Source organism: Lonchura striata, chromosome 1 (assembly GCF_050655825.1).
Source record: "Lonchura striata isolate lonStrDom1 chromosome 1, ASM5065582v1, whole genome shotgun sequence".
NCBI classification, from domain to species: Eukaryota; Metazoa; Chordata; class Aves; order Passeriformes; family Estrildidae; genus Lonchura; species Lonchura striata.
This window is the reverse complement of record NC_140703.1, coordinates 17406907-17432892: the sequence shown is the minus strand read 5'-3', so window position 1 is coordinate 17432892 and position 25986 is coordinate 17406907. Positions and strand designations below refer to the sequence as shown.

At 38.9% G+C, this 25986-nt stretch overlaps 1 long non-coding RNA gene across 1 annotated transcript; it reads left to right on the top strand.

Annotated features, from left to right (window-relative positions):
- The first annotated feature begins 531 nt into the window (after positions 1–531).
- LOC146768608 (uncharacterized) lies at positions 532–15817 on the top strand. The gene is made up of 3 exons (XR_014950479.1): positions 532–578; positions 4045–4107; positions 5601–15817. It is a non-coding gene; the product is annotated as an uncharacterized LOC146768608 (long non-coding RNA).
- The last annotated feature ends 10169 nt before the right edge of the window (positions 15818–25986 follow it).

Sequence of the window (25986 nt, the reverse complement as noted above, 5' to 3'; positions counted from 1 at the left end):
ACATTACCAATTTTACTGCTCTTTCTTTTAGGAAACATTTATTTCACTTATGTTCTATAAAAGGATTTAGAAAAGTAATCCAGTAAGAACATGAAAAACAAGAAACCTTTCCTTAGATTACTAATTTTGCTGCTCTTTTTCATATGAAACATTTGTTATGTTTGCCCATTTGTAAATCAAGATAATGACTGAAATGTGCTTTCAATATTTTTCACGTTGTTAAAAACATGAAAGTTCACCTTTGCATTCCTATCACATTTAACCTGACACAAGAATTCAAAATATTAAAGGATACTGCTTTGTTGGGAGTGTAAGTTATTTGGATGTTAGAAACCATCTAATAATTTTTACAATGCTTGTAAGATAAGAATGGCATCCAGTTTGAGCAGTTGTTTGGAGAAAGGTGGCAAATTTTGTCTCAGTGACATAAAATACTTTGGCATGAAGAAAAAACAGCACTAATACTGCAAGGGAAAGAGGTAAATTGAAACCTATAACAGGAAAAAAGTTAATTTTCTCTGTATTTACTGCAGGTGCTGTGTTTGACAAGCCAGCCACTGGAAGATGTTCTTTCTGAGGTAATCCTTTCCTAACCTTGATTAGGGAAAATGGCGTGTCCTGCTCTGAATATATTTAATTCCATCTCTGTGTCAAGCACAGGTCAGATGCTTTTAATAGGAGACAACAGAGAAATATAAAATGAACCCACAGCTTTACACTCTTAAATCTGCTTCTATCAGGCTGCCCTAAAAAATGAAGGTGCCCTAGATTGAACTGCTGAAGAGTTTAAGGCTTTTTGTCCCAATTCCATGTAGCTGAGGTCCTGGTCATGCATCCTTCATGACAAAGCAGCAGCAGCCCTCTCTTCATGAGGAGCTTTGCCCCATTTCTTTCCTTTGGTCCCACCCCAGCAGATCCAACAGATTTTGGGAGTGCTCACTTAATGTGACCTGCACTGCTTTAAATGCTGGACTGAAAAAGTCTTGCTAATATTGGCTAATTTTCACTCATCAGCCTTGAGGGAAAGGGGAAGAAAGGGAGGAAGGAAATTCCCCCTTGTTCAAGAACAGGAGGCTGTACTGACCCCCAGCAAGGGGCACTCCTAGAGCCCCACTTTACATGAAAATTGTTCTAAATGACAAATATTAAAGTATTGCCTGCATGCAGCAGTCATCACTAGTTTATCCTGGACCCTTCCCTTCCCTTCCCTTCTGGTTTTAGGGCTGGAAAGCTTTTTCAGATGGCAAACCCCACCACCTCCACACCCCACCTCCTCCCCTATTTTGGAGCTAAATTGTAGGAGAAAATAAAGACCAAAGAGGTGGAATTACCCAAGTGGCCTAAAGAGATAAAGATAGGTGTAAAAATTAAATTCTCAGAGTCACAGCTCAGTATCTTAACCATTCCTTGTTGCAGCATTTTTAAATTTTCCCCACTGTACAGATCCTTTTACCAGGCAACTTCTATGGAATAAACAAATGTCATTTCCACTGGCATCAAAAACAAGTGTCTAGCCCAAGGAAACATAATGGACTTGACAAAAACTATTCCCTATGTCAGGGACAGAGTTGCAGTAGGAAAGTATTTCACCTCAAAATTTGTAGCATTACTTTTGTTCAGTCCAAATATCCTTAGATTCATGTAAATTATGATTTCTCATGCAGACTTTAGAGAAACAAAGAACTGTAATTATTTTGAACTATTTATTTTACTCTTATAGGTAAAAAAGTACTTTCTAGCTGGTAAGACCTTTTGTTTTATAGTGTTCTCACCATGTTTTTTACCATGAGAGAATGCCAGTACAATTCATGGAATTAATCTGGAAACCTATTTGTCTTTATTTTCTTTCAATATTACAGCTTTGAGTTCTTTTAGTTTGTCAATATTACCTCATTTCTGAAAGTACAGGGAAATATTTTTGAAGTACTGTAGATGTTTAATTGTTCATTCACTATGCACTATACATTAATATGTAATAGTGGCCACGGATTTTTATGACAGGAAACATTTTCCAAAAGATGCCTTTTCTACTTATCTTTATAACTTCTTGCAAAAGCAAACTAAAATGAAAATAAAGTGCGTATGTGAGACACAAATTTCAGTGTAATTTGATATTTTCTGGTCCATGGTAAGTAGTTGAATTAATTTGCTTTCACAACATCATTTTGAACAATATTTTGGTGTGAACAAAATTATCTCGTCTAAACCTGTGTGCTACCACATTCAAAATGCTTTCAATGTTTACCCAATCTTGTACATTTTTATTTTATACTGCAATTTAAAAGATAGATCAGCCTTCTGCCTCACCCAAACAGGGCATATTTATTATCCAGAACTTTGCAAGTTCCAGTTGTTTTCCAGAGACATTTCAGTGACACTACTATAAAGAAAAAAGGGAATAAAGATGTGCACTCATTAAGCAATAGTCAGCTTACAAATTAAATTTCTGCCTTTTAGAGTTACGTGAAGAAATAAAATTCAAGACTGCAGAGTAAATTAAGAACTTCATCTTATTTTGGCAGACATATTTCTGCATGCTCATATGAATTTTTTCCTTATTATGTATTGTAACAGAGGAAGCACTGGAGAAGTTTCCTGTGCTTACAGTTTCAGTCTTTTTCTAACTTTAGAAGTTCTATAAAGCATGAGCTATAAATTGTAGAGAGCTGGTAAATGATTCAAAGCACTTAAGGTAATTATTGCTCTTGTGTCACAGAATAGTTAGTAACACCCAACATTAGTTTGTTACCAAGTATCAAAAGTGGTTAATCCCTTATACTTTTCCCTTTCCTCCTTATAAACTGCACATGTATTTCCTTATAAACTCTGTCAGCTGATAAGTAACCAAATATTGACCACATTTTGGGTTCAAGTTTCATTTCCATGAAATTTGACTTCTTATTTGTCATGAGGAAAGCATAATTGTGTACATAGGGGACAGCTACATATGCAATATATTTTTTTATTCCGGCAAGCATAACATATTTTATTATAGTAAGTCAGACACACAGACTTTGTACCAAAAATGAATGGACCCCTCTATTTTGTTTTTCAGGAAGTTATTTTACCTTCAAGTGCATGGGAATGTGGCATATTTGCACAAAGTACAAGGAAGGAAGCAAAGAGAGAAAAAAAAATCTCATAGTATGTTGTCGGAATCTGTGGTATTGATGATTCCGAGATTGTAGAAAGTCTCTGTCTCTCAGCCCTGCTGCCAAAGCAGAAGCCATAATTGGTCTGTGCTGGTTTCAGGGTTGTTTATTCTGTTTATCTCTAACATGTTCTGCTGCCCTGCCCAGCTCTGTCCTGCAGGGCAGCGTGTGGGGCTCTGCCCTCAGTGGGATGTTACAAACATTAAATACCAGAAACTCCCTGGGCTGGATTTACAATAATGTGCCAATATCTGTCACCTATGTTGGATAGTGTGTCCCCAGCCTAAACCAACAGAAAAATGCCAACACCACAGTGAAACCTGGAGGGCATGAAGAAGGAGAAAAAGGACAAGACACACCCAATTTCCTCCATCTTGTCCCCTTTGGACCCCTAATCTAGAATCCTAAAATTTTACTTTTGCACCCATGCCACACTTAATTATTACTTATATCAAACACTCAGAGCTGGTAATTCATCCTGTAAGATTGAAAACTCTTTTCCATGGACAGAGATCCCAGACAGTGTCTCTGGGGGCTCTGTCCAGGGGGTTCCTGACCCCCTGCCAGGGTTCCAGACCTTCCAGGGCAGCCAGAGGGAAGCCCTGGATTCCCACAGTATGTGGGCAAAACTTCTTTCCTGCAGCAGAGCTGCTGGGATTCCTCTGCAGCTATTTACCTTCCAGGAGAGGAGATGGGAAATGTTGTCACTGAAGTGAGCAGATGGTGCCAATAATGAGTGACACCCTCTGGAGCTGCACAAACACAGGCATCCTCAGCTCCTGGCAGGCACTGACACAAGTTACAGAGTGGGAAAGAACCAAGCTGGGTTAGAGGTGGAGTGCATAAAACCTGTCCTTGCCTTTCAAACCCTTTATTGTGCCTTGTTTTACAGGAATGAGGGGGAGAAGCTGGCAGGGAGTGGTGCCAGTGCCTCCAATAATGATGTGACACAAAGGTAAATGCTCTCACTGCCACTTTCTCTGGTTCTTTGCAAATCTTTGAAGACTGCCACTCCCAATCCAGTCGTGTGCAAGCTGATAAACAGAAATTATAAATTAGCATCACTACTTCATGCTCCTAATCAGTGTCATGCTTCCAATAAACAGGAAGGTACTTAAAACCTACTGATGTTACTTGACCCATCCTCTTTACAGCTCATTTGCCTCATACTCTAAATGTCAGATTTCCATACAGAAATCAAGCAGCTTCTTCTCATGGAAACCTTTGAAGACCATACAAAGAGAGAATCCACAGAAAGCTGTTCCAGATGATATTAATGGAGAGTTTAGTTCGTGCATGTCACTACAAAAAGTGCTATTTAGTAGTTATTGAAATTGAACTTAAGCAATGCAGTCATTTGAAAGTAGTTTAGGAAGGGCATCTGCTGAGTGGAATTAACTTAAAAATGGATCCACTGAGGATGTTTTTAAATATATTTTCTCATATCCCTCTGATATCCTGAGTGACACAAAAGTTCTAACTGCTAAATAAAATCTCCTCCCCTGCCACAAGTTTATAGAAAAGCTGCATCCTCTTTTGATAAAATTAATGATGACATGAAAACCTATGAAAAAAATAGAGTTAGTGCACTGATTTCCATTTTAAGACACTCCTCTGGAAGTATCATATGCCTGTTTTCCCAGTCCCACAAACAGCCTTGCTGCTTGCTATTTCAGAACAGCACCTGTGTCAGCAGGCAGGCCCACAGCTCAGCACAAGATTAGGAGATGCTGAGGCAGAATATAGGACAGTCCCTGTGTGTGTGTACATGCATCTCCTGAAGCTGTGCTGCAGTCAGGGATGAAGCTGAGTTCAGATTTTCATGCAGCAGTAACAGAACAGGACATATCTTGACAGGACAGTTGTAAATGGAGACAAATTTCTTTGCTGATATCTATTTTTGTACTGTATAGTGCATTCCATTTAATAAGCACCCAGGCCAAAGACCTATGGACTAAATCCTCAAGTATTCTTGGCTTTGTGGATGTCTGAGAAACAGTGTAAAATAAAATACTATGAAATGGAATGCAATACTTAAGTCCTGGTTCCCATTTTTAAAGCCATAAATGACTTCATAACAGACAAATGGGATATTTCAGACATTCAGATTAATTTATTTCCATGGTGAACAACTGAAGAAGAGCTGAATTTGACATTGAGCGTTTGTATTCATACACTTAAATAACTATTGTCTCTATTTTGAGTAGGTGCAGTGATGGCATCTCCTGATTGGCAAAAAAAATCGATTTATACCAGAAAAAAAAGCATTGCCTGAATCAGTGCTTATTGCAAAATACATTTCTATAAAAACCTGCAAAACTGTTCTCCTGCCTTTCCTTTCCTTTAAGAATGGTATTATTACTCTTCAGAATTACAATCTTTTACAGTTACTAAGTTATAAACTCTTTGTCCTATATGAATTATTTATTTTTTTTTTCTTTTTGACAGAACACAAGACAATTCTCAAATCAGAAAATCTTTCAAGCTACTTGAATGATATGCTATTCTGGAAATGAAAAAAAAAAATCATTCATTAAAAACCCAAATAACAAAAAATGAGATTTTAGAATGATCAGTTCCGTCCCTGTTTCCTTCTCTATCTACTGGTAGCATGAATTAGGTTTTATGCAGAAATAAATATCCTTTACTTTTTACAGTGATTGAAGAATTAAATAGGAGAAATTATGACAATGAAATCTCAAAAAAAAGAAAAAGTCTTAAATTCTCATGGATATCTCTTAAATATTTCACAAAATATAAATTTGGGTTAGTAAACATTAGAAAATGTAAGGATGTATTAAGCAGATCTCATCAGTAATTCAACAGTCTTTGAGGAGTAAGTATAATTATCATTTTCCAGTTAAAATAACACAGTAGATCAATGCAGTAATGACATAAAGGACCAAGGCAAAGAAAAATTTTTGAGTTCCTAAATATATATATCATAATAGTATATACACAAGCTGCAGGTATGATACAGTGATCCACTATGCTCTAGGGAAAGACAAGGAATTTGGGTAACAAATCCCTGCTATAGATTAGATTAGATTAGATTAGATTAGATTAGATTAGATTAGATTAGATTAGATGTAGTGTAAAATGGTGCTTCACATTTCAGTCCTCTGCACAAAATGGTTTTGGATCAGTGAAATTGATGAGGAATCAAAGAACTTCCCCACTGAGATGCTCATTTCTACTTGTAGCAAGTGGTGCATAGGTAAGTGAAAATTATAAACTCAAGGTTCATAATCCCTTGAAACTAATTAAATACTCATCCTAGGAAAGATTCATTACATGTGACAGCCTCTGGCTGAGATGAAGTGTTTCTCCTCTTCCCTTTGCTCTCAGGCAAAAAGCTGGCATGGAAGGAATTCCTCCCTTTGGCTAAAATCTTCCCACCCACTACTTTTCTCTCCATTTCTTGTCATTGAGATTGCCAAAAGCTGCCCTAGCAAGGATTCTGGGGTAGCAGGTATTAAATATGCCTCACTTTTTTCCTGGCTTTTGAGGTTTTTCTGTTCCCTGTCTGTCACCTTCAGCACTGGGAGTGGTGACATAACCCAGCTCTGTCATGCACTGCCATTTCCCTCCTCCCACCCCTCTCCTGATTAACATTTGGGTTTATATATGCCACTGGAAATGAGTTCACTGTGATCATTAGACTACAGTTGGTCTGATGCATAATAAATATTTCTTAGAGATTTCTTTGTTTTAACACGGGGATTTGATCTATTTTATTTCCTTCCAAACTTTCCACTGTGCACACATTGTGCTCTCCTCAGTCCAGAATTTTGAAGCACAGAGCTTTCATGTTTCATAAGAGCTTCCCGAGTTTTATTTTGAACCTTGTTGTTTTGATAGTTCTTTATTCTGTCAGCAATCACTGTAATAGAATGGTACTCAGGGGAGAGGGAGGTTTTTGCTACAAAAAAGTCAGTATTTTTTCTGAGATCCCTTCTGCTGGGGTTATGTCTGACTCTAAAAAGAGTTGTCTAACCACACATTCTGTCAATCATCCAAAAGAGAATATCTACTTTCAGTCTTCATTCAGTCCCTAGGAGAAATCTGACAAGACATCCCAAGAAAATAAATGTCAGAACTGGCCTGAAAAAATGGGAAATCCATAGATTCTAATTGTGTTTCTTCTTCTGTAGAGCTGGGCCTTCTGTATGCAATGAGATATACTTACAGTTTTTCCACTGGCGTATGGAGACAGACATGCAATTACTGTGTCCCACCATCCCTTAAAAAAGGTAGAAGCATCCCAAAATGAGATTATACTGAGGAATTTGGAGTGGATGGTAAACATAAAATTGCAAAGATTAACTTCCATCACAAAATAGAAAAGGAATCATCGGTGCCCCGGAGGATGGACAACAAGGGTGGTTCACTAAAGGCTGTGGTGAAGTCACTTTTGTTTATCTCTGTTCACTGCATGCCGAGTACAGCAGGCACAGGGATTTTATGGCATCCAGTCCTACACAGTAAAGGACTTGTGCAGCCAGACATACACCAGGCCAAGGTGCTCCATAGCTTGGCATTCCAGAAAATCCAACAGATCCACTCACTTCTTTGTGTTTTAGCCCCTGACAAATTAGCACTTTATTGTGTTGTCTCCACACACACACAGAGCACCTCTTTCTTCCTAAAACACAGGTCATTCAGCTAATATTAATCACTAATTAATGTATTATCAGAATAAAATTTAACCACAGCATAAAAAGAGTAGCATTCCCCAGGTGGCCATAGCTGACCCAAATCCATCCAGGATCTGAGTGACTTTAAATTAGATGTATGAATCAGCTCTAGCTTTCTAAATGCCTGATCTGAGAAAAACTGAAATAAGGTGAGTGAAGACACTGGAGAAAGGAAGTGCCTGAAGGCTGCAAACTGAGGAGAAAGGATTTAGCTTGGTAAACTTCTTAAAATCTGCCTCAGAGTGGAATAACCATTATGGGAACCAGCAACAAGCACAGCAGATCATATTCCCATCATCATTTTCTGTGCACTGAGCAGGTAATACCTTTTTAAAGTGATCTCTGAATGGGCTTGTAGCTGCCAGAGGACACTGAAGTTATTGCTTTGGTCATGTTAGACTGGGGCTGCTTTTTCCTTTATTCTTTCTGGATGGTCTCACAGGTTTATTCTGTAAAATAAGGCCTTTAAGGCCTTCCAGGGGAGGACTGGGGTCTTCTACTCATTGTCTTTCTGTTTGAACCTCTCTTCTTGAAGATTTTGCTCTATGAAAAGCATATCAAAAGCTGTCATGTTATTTCTATATCTAATTAATTTTAGGCCTTTATTCATGAATCCATGCTTTCTCACTAGAAGATAAATGGCAAAATCACTGAGCTAGCAAAACAGTCAGGAGTGGAAGGGAATGGAAAACAAACAACCAAACAAATACAAACCAAATTTTGACTGAGAGAGCAGTGATCTGTGGATTAAAAAGAAGAAATAAAGGGCACACTTTCAAATAGTATGTTGGAATCAAAAGCTCTGGACTCTCATCTATGGAGATTGTGTTGCTCAGCAATGGGCTCAGCAAATCATCCTAGTTTATCTTCAATCTGTAAACTGAATAGAATAAAATTTCATTGTCTTTAAAACAGATGGTGGCTTCCAACCATTTCAAACCATAAGCCCAGGGTTAACAGGCTAACCTTTTAAAATTCAGAGGTGCTAAATATGTTCCGTAGGGAATGATGGATGTTTACGTGTTGATTTTCTGGGGTTTTATTCAGTTTACATATTGACAAGTTTCAGAACACAAAATAAAGACATGCTGTATATTTAGCCAGACTTGTTTTAGCCCCTGGCTGTCTGTGTACATGATCCCCATTTAAGGCAATCTCATTTTTCTTAGCTGCTCCCTCCTCCAGAACTTCAGGCCTGCTTTAACAGGGCTGCTAATCCCTGCCTCCTGTAAAAACAGCATCTCCCAGGGGAATTTGAATTACAGGAAGAAACAAATACTGCTGCTTGGCAAACTGTGCAGAGACACAGAGTGATTTTTAAAATGATTACTAGCGATATCAAGGGTTGAGTAACTGCACTGCTTATCACCTAAATTACTTTTAGCTCATACTCCATGTCATTCACAAAGTCTAAATCTAATACTGCTTTGTCTTTTGTGTCTCCAACCTGCAACTTCAAGAACATGGTGCTTTGATTGGTCTCATCTGTTCTGCCTAGTGGAAGAAACAGCTTTATCATAGGAGGTGAGCTTCTTAAAAAGAAAATCAGTATTTTGGTCCTCAGACATTGATGCCACCTTCAAACCCAAATGCCATAATGCTATGGTCTTGCAATTAGACATGCTCAAACTGTCTAAACTCTCTGATTCTCACAATTTCCAGTTCCCAGACATGACCTTCATCAAGGTGAATGTGAATGAGCACAGTTTGTTCTCTGTGTATTACTCATATCAAACAGGCACAAGTTTTCTGCTTGTTGGAGATATAATACCCCACATACCTTCCTATTCGAGAGGAGGTCATTCAATCAGCTCTGTTTGGTCACACTTTGAACTGAAGGAAATCACATTTTTTCAGACAAAGTCTTTCTCCAACATTTTTACATTTTGAAGTGGTGGGTTCTTCTGAGTTTATTATCTTTTTACTATTTATGGTTATTTACTTCTCGCTACCTTTTAAGAACAAGCAGAATAGAACTGTTCTACTTTTGATTGCAGTTTGTGCCTCAAACAACTGCACTATCAGGTTCTCACAGAAGGCACCAACCAGGCCTTTTTTCTGTGTTGAAGCCAGTTGCTAGTACAAGTTTTATCCCTTTTTTAGTGGTTTTAAACAGTAGAGGGTGATGGAGACAGACAGAAGCACTGCAAAACAGAAAAAGGCCATCTTGCCCTCCAAAGTGACCTTCACATGTAGACTGGATGGGTAATTTGGCTGCACAGTATTGGGAAATTTCTTATTTCCAAGCTTTCTAAGCAAGACTACTCTGCAGATCTGCAGTGTTTTATTGGTAAAAAGGATTGACAATCAGACTTGATCTCAGAATGTGACATGATTTTTTGTGAGCACTGCACAATGCTGCAGTACACTGAAAATAAAAGCTGACAAAACTAGGGGACTGTGGGCCTGGCTGTGGGACCTCACATGCAGGGTGTTTCTGTTCTGATGCCTTCCTTCCACTACACTGAGAAAATCCTATGGGGACAGAGGAGGGGAAAAACAAAATTTATAAAAGGTGAAACGGATGTTTCAGGCAAAAGGGGTGGGTGTGACTGCAAAGATCTGTGGGTTCTTCAGACCTGCCAGGGCAGGTTAATCTGCTTTCCCTGTGTGTAGATCCTTCTTGCCCTTCAGCTAAAGATGCAGCACAAGGTGTCCAGTGCTGGTGAGACCATCGCCATTAGTTATAATGTGTAGAGAACACAGATTGACTCAATTATACACAAGTTTTGGCACCAATTCTGTGACTTCTGTACCGTGTGCAACCCCTGAAAATGCTCAAATGTTCAAATGTCCACTGATTGTGCTGCCTCCATGCTTAAACAAAAAGTATAGACTTTATGCAGGGGTCATGGTTATTAAAGGTGGATGATCAGTAATTTTGTCTAACTAGAGAGTGAAGTGACCGCTGGGCCCAGTAATTAAAAGTTCCTTTTCTGTAAACTAAGAATTACCACCACTGATTTATATGACATCCATTTGTGTTTTTCTCTGTCATTTACCCAAATATATTTTAAAATAATCACCCTTTTTATAAGCATGTAAGGGTACACAAACTTTAACTCAAATTGCTGTAATTACATCTAATCAAGTCAAATTCATTTTTATTAAAGTTCACACTGTGAGACTAATGAACCTAAAGCACTGAAATAATTTTCATTACACACAGTTAGATCTGTTTACTGAATCTGCATTGTTTCATGCCCAGAAGGTGAAAGTAAAAACCCACACCACCAAGAAGCAAAGCACATCTTCTCAATCATTTCCCCTACATGGAACAGTTCAAACCAACTGTGTTCTAACAGATAGGGACATGTGAGCAATGCTCCCCTCACTGGGTTTTAATGTGAAAAAATGGTTGACTGATGAAGGGTGCTTTAAAGGATAATGAAACTGGAAGGAGAAACCCCAGCTGTTGGTGATGGGCAGGGAGATGATGCAGACAGCTGACACACTTCTGGAATTGCTGTTTCCAGAAGCTAAATAAAAGAGACAGTCATTCTAGCTGACACACAACTGTCCTTTCATATTATTTCCCCAAACCTTGTAGGCAGGGAATTATCTTCTCAAGAGCCACTCACAAGGTCACTCTTTCCCTATTCACCCAAATCCCCCCTCAAATATGTGCTCCCACTGGCCAACAAGCAATTAAGAGGCTGAGGCAGCTGCACTGGTGATGCACATGCAGCAAGGAAAATGGGTGTATTTCCATCTGAACTGGCCTTTACAACATAGTAAATCTATACTTTGAAGGACTGACAGATATATTACTAAGCAAAGAAAAATAAAATCACAGTTTTTTTTTGTTTGTTTTTTTTTTTTTTCCCAATACATGAGTTTCATCATGATCCCTTTGCTCAAAAGCCCAAGGAAATAGATCTTCCCATGTGATTGTGAAGAAATGTTTTGAGGTTCAGGAATCTGCTTTGCTTTTCTCTCCAAAGAAAACAAAGGCAGACAGGACTGCATAAATGAAAACCTCTGTCAAATCTCCTAAATTTCACCAGCCAGTTCCCCAAGCAGGGATTATCCATTTACCTCACTTCACTTCCAGAGCTCTCTCTTGAGAAAGGGGCACAAACAGGATGCAAAGGGCCAAAAATTCCAAAAAAAACTCCTCCACAGGTAAGAAAACCTTATTTTGCCACATATCAATGAGAAGTGTCCTGTGCTAATGACATTTCTGCACCTGGCAAAGAAATACCACTTCTCATTCCATCCTCTTTGTACCTCCAATGCAATATCCAATTTTTCATTGGCTTTACATTCATGAGAAGAGCTATCAAAATAGATTATCTCCTCACTGGCCTGAAGGGAATGGCTTTTATATATCATATTTTGTGTTGGGCAAAATACAGAATTACTTTTTTCTCCATCAACATTTTCATTGACTTTTTTGTGGTAGTTTTTCAGTCATTTTTAGCCACTGATAATTATGGATTATCTGACACAAATCCATCAATAAAGCATTGCAGATAACTCCTCAGTAATGAGAATACATAAATTCCTCACTCAATAGGTTATGCAATCAGTTCACTGCTTAATAAGAAAAGCAAACCTAAGATACTGCAATATCTACAATTCATTTAAAATGGAATTTATTAATGTTGGATGAGATCCTTGACTGCAATAAATCAACAAAGCCTCCATGAATCAATGGGCTGACACTGAATTGAACTAGGTGCTGGTCAGTCTGCAGTTTTTTGTAAATAAAGGTTCCTTTGCTATCATGACAATCATTGCAAACTTATTTAAATACTTTGTTCTTCTAAAGAAAAGTATACTTTATATGTTTATTTGAAATAGCAAAATGTTACATCTCAATTTGCAGAACATAAAAACAATAAATTTTATTTTGCTTACATGGCTGGCATTATTCAGTTTCCCTCTCCTATTTGGCTAGCAATGGACAAGACAATCATGGCTCTGCTAAACTGAAGTTGTGATATCCCAGACATCGTCTCTGTCACCTGGGACTTGCTTCCAAAATTCCTGCTGGATTCCCTTTCCCATGGAAAACTGTGGTGGAGGAGAAGAGTAGAGGGACTTCTACAGAGTCAGACGACTGAGTCCAGCTGTGGAGCTGAGGAGACTTTCAGCTTTTATGGTTTATTTTTGATCTTTATATTGTGCTTGGCTTTTTTTCCCCTCTGCCAGTTATTGCCCTCAGTGTCACTTGACTTTACTGCATTGTTAATGGCGCCATTTTGGGGAGTTACGTGGCAATTTTACAGCAGACTGCACATTTTATGTGTTACACACATTCCAGAGCTGCAAAGATATAATTTCACAAAGTCCCATAACATGTTAAAACCATTAATCTAGGATTAATGGGGGAAGGGTGAGAAAAAAAAAAAGGAATAATTTAGTGAAGACTCTAATTTCTTATGTTCTGTGATTAAACCTTAGAGAGATATTAGGCAAAAGAAAGAGCCTGGAGTGATGTCTCTCAGCTTTTTTGCCTCTAGAATGAGCATCCTGGAACAAGAACCTGCCCAGGTAAAAAAAAAAACATGTTGAATGCTTGATTTTGGCATTTTTTGCAAACATCCTGGTTTCAGCTCTAATATACACATCCTCAAATATATCACCGCATACATAGCAAAAAATTAAGATCATCTGTCACCCAGATTGCCGACTTTGGCCGGCTCGATTACGTGCATGTCACGGTGGACACGTTCTCCTCTGTAGTGTGGGCTTCTGCTCACACTGGAGAAAAGGCTCGTGATGTCATTGCCCACTGGAGGCAGGCCTTTGCCATTCTGGGCAGACCTTCTGCTGTGAAAACCAACAATGGTCCTGCTTAGGCAGTTGTGGGGGGTGTCACACAAGTTTGGTATCGCCCATTCCCCAGCTATTGTAGAACGCTCTCACGGTACTCTGAAGCGGGTTCTTCAAAAACAAAAATGGGGAATGCAGGGTGAGACCCCACACAGTTTGTTGGAGAAAGCATTGTACACCATCAATCTTACAGTGCAGCAGAATTCAAATAACCCTGTCATTTTAAATCATCATCTCTCGTTGCAGGCTTCAGACGAGGCATATCAGCCTCGAGCAAAAGTTCGAGTGCGGAATTTAGTCACCAAACAATGGGAAGGTCCCTATGACCTTATCGCTTCGGGGCGCGGGAATGCTTGTGTGTCCACAGATACTGGGGTACGCTGGGTACCTTTGAAGTGTGTTCGTCCTGATCTGCAACCACAGAGACAGAACCCGACCAACATAGAAACCATGACCAAACTGAAAGGCATCAAAGGGATGGATCGTCGAGTGATGACTCAGTTGAGGATGATGTGAGTGATCACTCTGATAATTCCTCCATGAACAGACACTGAACTGAAATGAGTTCATTTTTCCTTTTCTTTTAAACTAAGAAGGTTGAGATGTCACCCTGATTCTTAAGATTTTCTAACGCCTTCGGAGTTTACATTCTGTTAGAAAATTTTCTCACACAACTTTCTATAAACAACATATTGTTTTGCATTCCTTCATAGGGGTGGAGAAACTTGATGTACTAGTGGTTTGTCCAATGTCTTTGGAGAGGTGGCACATTCACCCTCCAATCCACTGTCACCTTTGGAAAAGTATAAATGCTGGAGTCAGAGAATAAACCTTCTTCTTCTTTACCTTTCAAATATCAGTGGCTCACGTTGTGCTTTCACATGTCCTATAGCAACAGCATCCTGCTCTCTTTTTTAGCCCTCTATGTTCAGAAGGCTACGAAATTATCTCATGCATGTTTGCTTTCAATTAAAATTATGAATTTCCAGGTCCAGTGCTTTTTCTCCACAAGTACAGGAGACAGCCAAAAGCAGGGTGAGAAGCCTCCAAGGAGCTGGACCTCTGTACTCATTATGAGCTGGTTAGCAAGCACCTGCTATTCAGCAGCTTAGAAAACAATTTGAAATTCAAGTAAGTCTCAGCAAGAACCTAAAAGAGAACATCAGGCAGCCAGGCAGCCTGCCAGTTTCATATGCCTCATCTTTCAAAGATTTTTGCTCTGATGCTCTCCCTCAGCACCACACACCAATTTTTTCCCTTGCTTTTCTTTCTATATTTGAAGTGGAAATATGTTACTCTTTTAAATGTCTCCTAACTGGAGATTTTAATGCCGTGCAATGATAAAAATTATTTATCAAGATGTGACATAGGAATAAAGAACATGCTTCCAAAAATCAAAGTGTTAGTGAAAAATCTGCTTGGGCCAAATTAGGTTGAAAACCTGGCACATGGTATACAAGAACTCTGAGCACATAATTCCCAACTTTTTTCAGTTATTTATTGTATTAACAATGTAAAATTAACTTCAATTGTGTAGCAATTTGAGAGATGCTTTATGGTGAGGGTGATCCATTCCACATTTCTGATTTAGACTCTTTTAAAAGCAGTATTCAGGTCTTGTGACATTCCCAGACACATAAAACCAAAACTTTTCAGGATCAGCAGAGCCTTTCCTCATTCCTAGGGGTGAAATGCCCACAGTTTAGAACATTTGAACATCTCATCCTAAACCAAGTGATCTGATATGAACCTGGAAGCAGGAAAAAGAGTTTCTGTAGTTGGTGTTTGGTTTTCACACCTTTAGGTTTGGCTTAGATATCCTCTGGTTAGGGATGGTTTGAAATTTTTCATTTTTGACTCAGAGCTTACCTGCTACAGGGCTTTGTTGGCTCAAAGGTCATAAAGAATAGAAATCCATTCAATTTTTCAACTTATTTACCTAAATATTGCAATTCCTTAATGCTTTTGGGCAGCCTCCACTTTTTGGCTTTAACCTTCTTCTACCACTTAAGAATTGAGTGTATAATTATATTCTGGTGAAATGCAGAGATCAAATTAAATGAGACCAGAACTGCAACCATGTGAATATCTATTCAATACCAGGTCTAAGGAAATATAATGAAGACACACACAAGAAGAAAAAAAATCTGATACTCTGAGTTTTATGTGTAGATGGAAAGGCAGTGGGAAGTTTTGACTTCATATGTGTACTGATGTGGTAAATTAAATTGGTCAGGGTAGCTCCAGGGAGCTACCAATATTTTTCCTTAAGGGTATATAAAATGTCATATTTTCATTCAGAAATGCTAATACTTCTCTTCTCTTGCAACATTTTGCATGTAGTATTAGCTGCAATTCAGGCAAAAAAAAAAAATAAAGCCTATTTGTTTTACTCAAAAAAAGTGTGCAGAAAATTAAATTGTGTCAGTATCTGGAGAAAGGAGGACTGAGCCTCCTTATTGACTGAACTACTGGAGCTACTCCAAATCTGCATTTTTCTACCCTTGCAGCCCCTCGCTATAAGGACAGCAGAAAAACAATTATAACAAAACTGTAGGACTGCACTTGACATGTGTGTGGTGCAGGGTTTCAGGAGGGGACAAATGTATATACAAACCAGAAACTATTTTTTTTTTTTTTGATCCTTTAAATTACTGTTTGTGGTCTCAGGGTGCAGGGTTTCCTTTAGCCTGACACATCTGTGCTGTGTTCAGCCACACAAGATAAAAACTGCCAGATTTGAGGATGGCAGAGAACTCCAACTCCTTGTAAGTTTGGCAGCAAACATTGACCCCCTTGGATAGGTATAGTCCTTTTCTGCTTTTTAGGGGCATTCAGGGTTGTTTCATCAATGTGCTCTGCCAGGAGCACAGAGGAATCATTATCCTTCCCCTTTTTCTGAAGCACATGGCAACCAAAACTTTGGTCTTTTACTACACATGGAATGGATGTTTGAGAAGTTCTCTGTGACTTGCAGCATGCCTTTGTGTGTGAAGAGGCTCCTGAATTATATATTGTATAAATATATCTATATCTCCTGGTGGGTGCAGGAGACAGGAGTTAACGATACTGGTCAAGGTATCCATATTCCTATATTCTCCAGTATCCAAAAGAATAAAACAGCTGGCAAATGAAGAATGATGTTATTTATCTGGACAAAAGCAGTCCTTCACGCTCCAAGTGAGTGCCTTTATTTTAACCACTCTATGATCCCATGAACCAACATGAACAAGCACTTCAGAGAAGCAGTTCCACCAACTAATTTAAAGTTTAGATGTAAAAACCTCAGATGTGTCACACCCCAAAGTCAGGACATTCACTTTAAAGGAGCTTAAAGACTCTCCAGGTCAGGTGTCGACAGCTACAGCATAAAGTTGGATGACATTTTTTTAACCAGTGATACCTGGAATATAAATAAGAAATGTTAATTAATTCCTTTGCTGTTCACTGGCAAGACACCCATTGGAAGGCTTCATCCAGTTTTTTGACATTACACTTTGGGGAACATGTGGACTGATTTAAAAAGTCTACAGGTGAGCAAGAAATATTAAAGTTCTTGTAAGCTAATAACTACGCAGAAGAGCTAATGAAGGCTACATACAGGTTAAATTTTAAAAGGCTATGGAAAGAGAAGTAGGAGAAAATAATTATTAATACTTCTCAAGTGTATGGAAAGTTCTTAAAGAGGCTGTGGATAGAACAAGAAACATGGATTTACCTCTCTGCAGGAAAGAATGAAGAAAGATGAAAGCTTGACCAGGGTTTTGCCCACAGTGCAGCAAAAGGAAGCATCTCCAGAAGATCAGTTTTCCCCAGGGCTTCTTAGTGCTGAAAACAGGGAACTCAACTGTGTCAAATCTCTGCTTATTTCAATGTCTGCTGGCAGAGGACTGGGAGTAGTTAAAGTGTGCCCATCCTTGCCCTCTCCCAGTCCCATCTCTCACCCTGGGCCCTCTCCATGCTGTTGAGACATTTTCCCTCCTGCTTCAGCAGCAGACAAAATTTTGGCCCCCAAATGCAAACAGAAACCATGCTCAGGACTCTGTGAGAGCCCAGCAGGGGCTCTGCCACACCAGGGAAACAAAAGCACATATGAGCCCACAAGTTAATGGGAGAATAGATGTGTTCTGCATTCTAACTAAACCACAGATTTATGATGTTTTGCACAGTCCCCACAGCAATCTCAAGGAATGATGAAGCTGCTCACTTCCTCTGCTGTTTCTCAAGCTTTTCTGGCGCCACAGCAACTGCTTATGTTGAATATTTAACCACCTCACTTTTACAGATCCCAATTTACTGATGTTCTGGCAACTTTCCTTTCTCTCTCATCCTTTCATCACTCAAGGTGTGGGGAAAAAAGTCTGTCAGGGTGCATTATGAGCCCACAGAAATACAGAATGAAAGAGGAGGAAAAACATGCAAATAACTAGGTTTGACTCCTTGATGCTAACACACAAGGCAGAGTGAAAACAGCCAGAAGCTCCCTAAACTGGATAAAAGAATATGTGTGAGGAGTGTGGCTGATTAACTGAGAGGCATTTAGTGAAGCCTTTAACTAGTTAACCTTCTTTTTGTGAAAACTCCTGCATATTTTTAAGGCCTATTTTTCAGTCATGCATTCTGGACATATAATTGTTTGTATTTTGAAGAGTTGGCTGAAGTTTTGTAATGAGTTTCAGCAGACATGAGTTCTTTCCTTGATGCTTTCCTGTTCTTTTCACCTAAAATTTTCTTTGCAGACAGATTAACAAACCACACATTGGATTAAAAAAATAAAAATTTTGCTTCTTTAAGATTCAATAAACACTACTTTCATTTTTTCTGTTCTCACATGTACATGTGGAAAATGGAGGCTCAGGAAGGTGCTGTGTCTTCTTAACAAGAGAATGTCTTTAAGAGAAAGGACTTTGAGCCCATGTTTCATTGAAGTTAGCAATTAAATATCTCAATTTTGCTTTCTCTGGCTGCAGTACTGACATAAATTTCCAGTTTTTAAATTCTTCCACCCATCTGGTTCAGGAATGTCTACTATAGCTCTTCCTCATTGCCCTAAGATTAAAAAGGAAAGTAGCACTTTTTGAATTCATATAGAATAATGAATGAGAAAAGCATCTTGTCATTCATTTTAAAGAAGATTGAGGTGGTTATAGCACATAATTACTAAATTTAATGAAGTAATTACTTTTCAAATTGATTTCTAATTTCCTACCAAAAACCAAAAGTTCCCATGGTTATTAATGGAACAGGAATAATTAACAGTACCTACAAATTAAAATTACCCATGCTGTATTGCATACTTGGAAGGGCTGGATAAGAAATTTGTTGTGTTCTCTGCATGGAAATGGATCCTAGTTTGAATCAACCTCAAAGCACTCATTCCTTTCTGTTGATTCTGTCAGTTTGCAGCAGCACTTTTTGCTGTCTCTTGCCCTGAGTTTCAGTATTCTCCCTGCTGCCACTCTGGAAAAAGACCTGTGGGTAGCACAACACATCTGGTGACATGGACAGTGATGAGAAAAGCAAGGAAAAACATTAGTTCTCAATCAGGTCAGAAAAGACAGCTGGAAATATTCAGGGATCACAATCACTTCAGTGATGTACTGTCAAAGCTGTCTTGATTCTCTCTGTCAAAGCAGAGCCGTCTCACTGAGGATTGCTTTGTTGGAGAGATGTCAGATACCTCAGGGTATGGCCTGACTTTATAAAATCTAAAATTTGCAATTTGGGGAAACAGTAGTATCTTCACTTAATACTAGTTGTAGAATTAGGAAAATGAATAATTTTGTGAGCCCCTGCAGTAGCACGCAAAAAAAATTATAGGATTATGACTTTAGCTAATTGTACAAAGATTTTTTTTTCCTTTAATGTTTGTGCTTAAAGAAAAATAACAGAATATAAGAATTAATGAGACCATTAATGAGAACATTTTAGGCAGCTTTTCTTATCTTGTTGTAAATAGCTTTTAGACTAAGAGAGCACAGGTGCATTTCAAAAGACTGAAAAGCAACCAGCCTTGTTCAAAAAGTACCAGGACAACCAACCGAAGCATTTTAAATCATTGCAATGCATTCCTCAGTTTTAGCTGCCATAAACACTGCAGACATTTTTGAAATTACAGAAGTAATAGGCATTTATAGAGCTAAAAGTCATCCATTTTTACACTGCCATTGTGAAAAGAATATGGCAGGGCAAGTGTTTATCATGTAAATCCATTCCTTTCCCTGTTCAGGGTAGACTTCCTATTTATTCCTTTAATTGCTTGCAGCCAAAATCTCTGTGCTTTGCTCTGGCATGCCTGATGCTGCAGACTGACCTGGGGAGACTGATGTGTGACAGAAAATCCTCTGAAGTCTCTTTCACTCTTCTGGTTTGACTGGGCAAGCACAGATGCAGCCAAGTGACAAGATGCCAGCCTGAAGCTCCATCCGAGCTGCATTTCCATCTGGGTGCCTTCCGCTTCCCCATCAAGCAGAGACCTTTTTGCCTGTTTCATTTAGAGTATTCCAAAGCACAGGAAAGTGATTCAGGGGCAGTTATTTGTCTGATTATGCTGCTTTGTAGTAATACTAGTTCAATCCTGAGAGCACATTTATTGGACTTGAAGTCTGGGAAAAAAGTGTTTATTTGTTTTGGTTTTGGTTTGGTATTTTTTCCTCTCAGACATAATCCTATGCCAATGGCAAGTTGGGTGCTCTGCAGGGCACAACTCTTTCTGTTTCTTTAGGAGGCACCATGTTTGTTTTCAGCATCCTTACAATTCCACAGCTTTGTTTTACCTCTCCATCTTCTCCCTGTATGAAGTCTCAACTTTTCCACTGGCTGACTTTATCTTACCTTTTTTATTTGTGTCCTGGTGTCATTTCCTGCCAGCTGAATTACAGCTTGGAGCCTTCTTTTCAAACCATAATATCCAACTCGTGTAGGCTGCCCACAATTCTATTTCTCTTCCCACAGTAAGACATGTTCCTCAGTGATATAAAAATCACCCCAATACCCAGAATGGCATGTTATGATCTTAATTTGAAAATTGACTTTTCTTTCAGTCCTCATTGCAAAATTGAAATTTAAAACTAAAGGTGTCCTATAGGTTTAGATTATTAAAAAAATATTTTAAAATAAAATTACTATTTTCAATGTCAAGAGGTTTCAGAGTGATGTTAAAATGCTTCTATTTGTCAGCAGTGCACAAAAGTGGATTTTTTTCCGCAAATCTTGGTTAGAAAGCAACCCATTTGAAATCTCCAATTTTTTCTTTTTTTCCTCTGGCTAAAAGAGTCACTGGGTCAGTTTTCTTCATTGGTATATCATATAATAACAATTCAATGAACTAAAGATGTTCTAATTAATCACTTCAGTGTTACTTGATTGACCATACAGTCCATTCCTTGAACAAATCAATGCAGAGGTTAGGAAGTATTTCAAGTTAAAGCTTTTTTTGGACTATGGGTAGGAATTCAGAGAAGGAATTCACTAGAAGGAGCAGCTGCATTGACCTTTGCCTGCAAATTCAATGCTTGATATTGCAGATTTTTCTACCTCTTGACCTTGACACGACCATTTTTTGGGAAAAGCACTTGGTCTGTAATAAGCATTATTGTCACTTCCAGTGTTTTGCACCACAGCACCTCGTTAGCTGTAATCCATGGAAATGGAAATAGGAAATCTTTACTAAACTGAGAGTTCTGCTGCAGTTTTGTGCCCTGGTTTTGCAAGGGAGGCATTTATGGCATTTGGGTGTTCAGTCCAGAGCAGGTTTAAACAGGTCCAAAGAAAAAGAAAAACCACAGTCCAGAGAGCTTCTCTTCCTAAGAACTGAAGAAAGACTATTCTAGAGATGGTAAACTGACTGATGCTTCAGGCTTTGTTTCTTTACATTGTAATTGGTAAAGAAAAAGGGGAGGAGAATTGTCCTGAAGGTTTTTGGTGCATTGGCCAGGAAATCTCAAACTGGCAAACCAAAACCTCTACACCTTGATAGATTTCTGTGTTCTTACCTCAAAATCCTGAGAGCCCAAGCACAGCCACAGCTGTGAGGGCTGGTGAGGCTGGACACAGCCCTTCAGCCAGGCTCTGGCCAATGCTCTGATTTCTGACTGTGTTTTCTTTGCTGGCTTGGACCAGCTCTGAGAGCAGCCCCGTGGCAAGGTGCTGGTGTGGGGCAGAATCTCAGTCACCTTGTGCCAGTGATTTATGGGGAAGCTTGGCGTTGTATTAAAGCAAGGAACCACAAGGCTGAACTCTTGCTCAGCTTCTTTTACCTCCTGCTCTGAGATGCAGCTGTGAACCAGTTCAGAGCCTCCTCTAGTTTGTGAGGGGAAAAGGTTATTTTTTATCAAGGTACTCAGAGTTTCCCATCAAGGAGGAAAATACACCTCTAATGCAGGTGTATTTGCCTTCTTTTCAGCTTCACAGCAGTTTCTGAGACAAACTTACTCAAATGGCAGCATTAAATCACATCACTTCATGTAAAGAAACATAGTATTTTGGCAAGGATTACTCTCTCAGGTAAGTATGCAAATGTCCAGTCATTTTCCCATCCTGTTAGCACTTGGCTCCTGTATTTATTTATTCAGGTATGACTCTGGGTGCTTGTTCTGGCCTCTTCCATCAACCAACAGTGTTGTCTTTCCTTTTTTTAGAAACTAATTGTGCATTTTGAAAAACTAGGAAAATGCATTTTAAAAATAAACAAGGATAAAAGAGCAAGCAGAGTTTGTACCTGAGAATGCTCTTTGGCTTGCAGATTTATAAAATCTCTGAGAAATAAAGAGCAACAAAATAATTTTGCTTCTCTGCCTTCCTGTATCAGGTTCTGGGTCCCTTTGGAGGCTCCTAAATTCCAGAGCAAGGTATAAAACTCCTTGTTTTAATTTCCTGTAGTCAGAGGAGAGTTCCTGTGCTTATTCCTTCTCTGTCCTGGTATTGAGAAGGGCAGAGAAGCCACAGCCAAGTTCCCAGTCCCTGGCATCACTGGGAATTTTCAGCTTTCTCGCTGTCTTGTTCATTTTCCAAAGATGAATTACATCAGTTCTTCTGAGAAGGAGAATGCCCATGGAACGTGCACATCCAAGGTGGTGGATTTGGGAAGGCAAAGGAGAAGAGCAATGTGCATTTTTTATGCAAAAATGTTATAGTAGCTGCTGAAACTAAGTTGGCTTTTTTAGGTCTCACTTTAAAGTGTGGTTACAGAATAATTTAAACATGGTCAGGATTCAAATAATTGCTTATTTGCTACAAAATTTGGACATCTTAAGAAATGTGAGACTCATTCTCAGTGAATTTTACACTCTTTGAGGAAAAACTTGTTTCTTTACCATAAAAATGTAGTAGTTTTATGAAATACTTTATAGAAAAGAGGTGTGTGTGCATTGTGAATAATATCTGCAGTCCTTAGGGAAATGCCTGAATTACTCTAATTCAGCTACTTCAGGCACTTTTTAAATGCTTTATGAAAAGGATTCCTGCAGTTCCAAGACATTGGATAGACAGATAATCCTGTGCATCAGTATGAGGGATAATAATTGTCTAAAAATCTCTTGATTTGTCAGTTTTCTACCAGGTTACATCAGAGAAACATAATTTATAAGAGAAACTTAAAACAAGGGCCGATCAGTGCTTAATTATTAAAGTGCAGATTGTTAGGGTGGAATTCTAACTTCAGCTTGCAGCCATCTGTCTGACAAAGTTTTTCCTATCTTGAATTCCTTCTAAAAATGATTTTAATATTCTTCATAATGCAGATAAAGTGATAAAGTGATAAGCTGATGGGGTGGAAGTGGAGCAGTGTGCATTGAAAGGTTTGGGTATCTCCTCAGCAAGTTCTGTGAGGAAACAAAGCTGGGAGGAGGGTTTGGTACCCCAGAGATCTCTGCAGCCCTTCAGAGGAACCTGGACAGGTTGGAGAGATGGCCAGAGAGGAATAATCTGAAATTCAACAAATGGAAATGCAGAGTCCTACACCTGGGGATAAATAACCAGTACAGGATGGGCGCCAAAGTGCTGGGGAGCAGCTCTGTGGAAAAGGATCTGGGGGGCCAAGAGATTGCTCCTGAATCTCAGAAGGGGTGGCTGAAATAGTCTCTCATTCACAAAAAACCAAGCCAAAACAAAAAACATTAAAAAAAAACACCAAAAAAACCCTCAAAACAAAAACAACAACAACAGAAAAATAAAACAACACCCAAACCAAAAGAAATTCAGGGTTTTGACAACTCTCAAGGTCAGGCTTTATGACGTTCCCCTGTTGGGAATGTTTGAGTCAGATGTCTTGAATAGGAAAGTGTTGGAAGCCTATCAACAGTAGTCCTCTAAACTATTTTCCCAGTGAGAGTTATAAAATCCAAAGTGCAGTTTGGACTGAATTTAGGGATGACTTGGAAACCAAATCAAAATTTAGCAACTTGTAAGCAAGGTGAATGGCTTTTCTCTCATAATTGAAGATCAAAATTAAAAACCTGATTCTTAAGACTGAACTTTAGCAATTGTCTAAATTGAGGCATTAGGGCATTTCATTTTCTCTGCAGGCTGTTTTTCCCCCTCAGAAGCAACTCCCTGTGTCTTTTAGACCAGAATTAAAACAAGCACTTTAAGCATCTCCCAGTGAGTTGAAAAGCATTGATTTCAGGTTTGTTTTTTTTTTCCCAAGAGCCTTAATTCCAGACAGCTGCTTTCAAAACACTGTGAGTAGGAGTCTGGTCCAGGCTAGCTGCACTCTCAGCTGCATTTGGGGCTTTAGTTCCACCTACCAATAATTCTATTGAGTCTACTCCAAAAATCTGTTGCATAATGACAGTGAGCTATATTAATCTTTGTAATGCTGAACGGTGTGCAGTGGTGTTTTCAGATTTGTTTATGTTTCTAAAAAGCTGTGAAAAAAACTGTTTATGTTTTAAAAAGCTAAAAAGTTTTTTCATGTGGTTGACATGAAAGTCACCTCAGTGGCTGTGAGCCCACGGTGACTAGAACACTTAAAGCCATGGTGTTATCAATAAAATGTATGTGTGATCATCAGCTGCTTCCTGATCATGACCCCATGCAGAAGCAGGATTTTCCCACTGAATAGATAGCAATAATCTGCACCACATTGTGCCAGTCACAGTTTCCAGTATCCTTCCTGAGATGTTTTATGGTGGAGAATAGTAAAAAAAAAAAAAAAAGTCAGGGAATGACATTATCAGTCCTCCTCCCAGCTGCACTCCAGGTTTGGTGCAGCCAACTCAGAGTCTGCAAAGACTCCACACCAAAATACCAACCAAATAAAGGGGGAAAACAACCAAATAAAAATATATAAATTAAAAATTAAAAAACAGTAACCCAACCACTGGGTGAGAGGAGAACAAGGTAAAATTCTGAGCTGAACACAGCTGGGTGGAGCTAATGCTCTGTGGGGGTTTGGGCTACAGATCTGCATGAGAGAGAGACCAAGCAGAGCAAGATCTGCAATATCCTCACAAATATTTGTGTGAAAATGTCACTATTCCACTCACTAGCAACGCTGAAAATAATTCTGACCCGCTGCTGTGTGATACTGCTGCCAGCACGGGCTCACTGGCTCTGTTTTTCATTCTTAATTGGGAAACTCCCTTGGGTGTGAGGTTTGCAAAATCTCTCCTCCCTAGAAATCCAGCTAAAAAATGCTTCATAATTCTCCTCTCCTGTATCACACAAAATCAGAGCTGGTGATTCTGCTAAGTTTTATTTCGCATTGCTCTACACACAGTGCATATGCCAATTTTTTGGTTTGTCGCTTGTTGCATAGGCACAACTCTTCCTGCTGCCTCTTGGAACCTTTCACTTTTTGTTTTCTTTTTAAAGCTTTCCTATGGAGAGGCTGCCTGATTTGCACTAAAATATTTCAGGCAGATGACAATTTGGACTACTGTGAGCACAGGCTTCTGGCAGCTGTTCCTCCATTGGTCTTTACTTTGTATTTTTTGCTTATTCAAAATGAAAGCATGAAACAGGCTCTGGTGGGCCACAAGGGATGATAAAAAAGGTGTCCTGATATCGTGGGGCAGTGGCATAACAGAGGAACAAGAAGAATTTCTCTGCCTCATTGATTTTTAGTAGACTCACATACAATAAGTACAGGACACACAAGGGCAAAAGGGAGATATTGCAATATGTGAGAATCAATAGCTGGAGCACTGAAAATAGAGTGGCAAAGAGTTGTTTTGAACACTTTTTAACAGGAGAAATGAATAGGGAATCAGATCTGACACTGCCAAGCTGACTGAGCATTGCTATTTTCCCATAATGATGTATTTCATTTGGGAACACCCCCAAAAAAAGAGTAATTTGCACAACCTGATGCTACATGCTTTCTCTGGATTAAAGTTTTTCTTTTTCCCCTCATG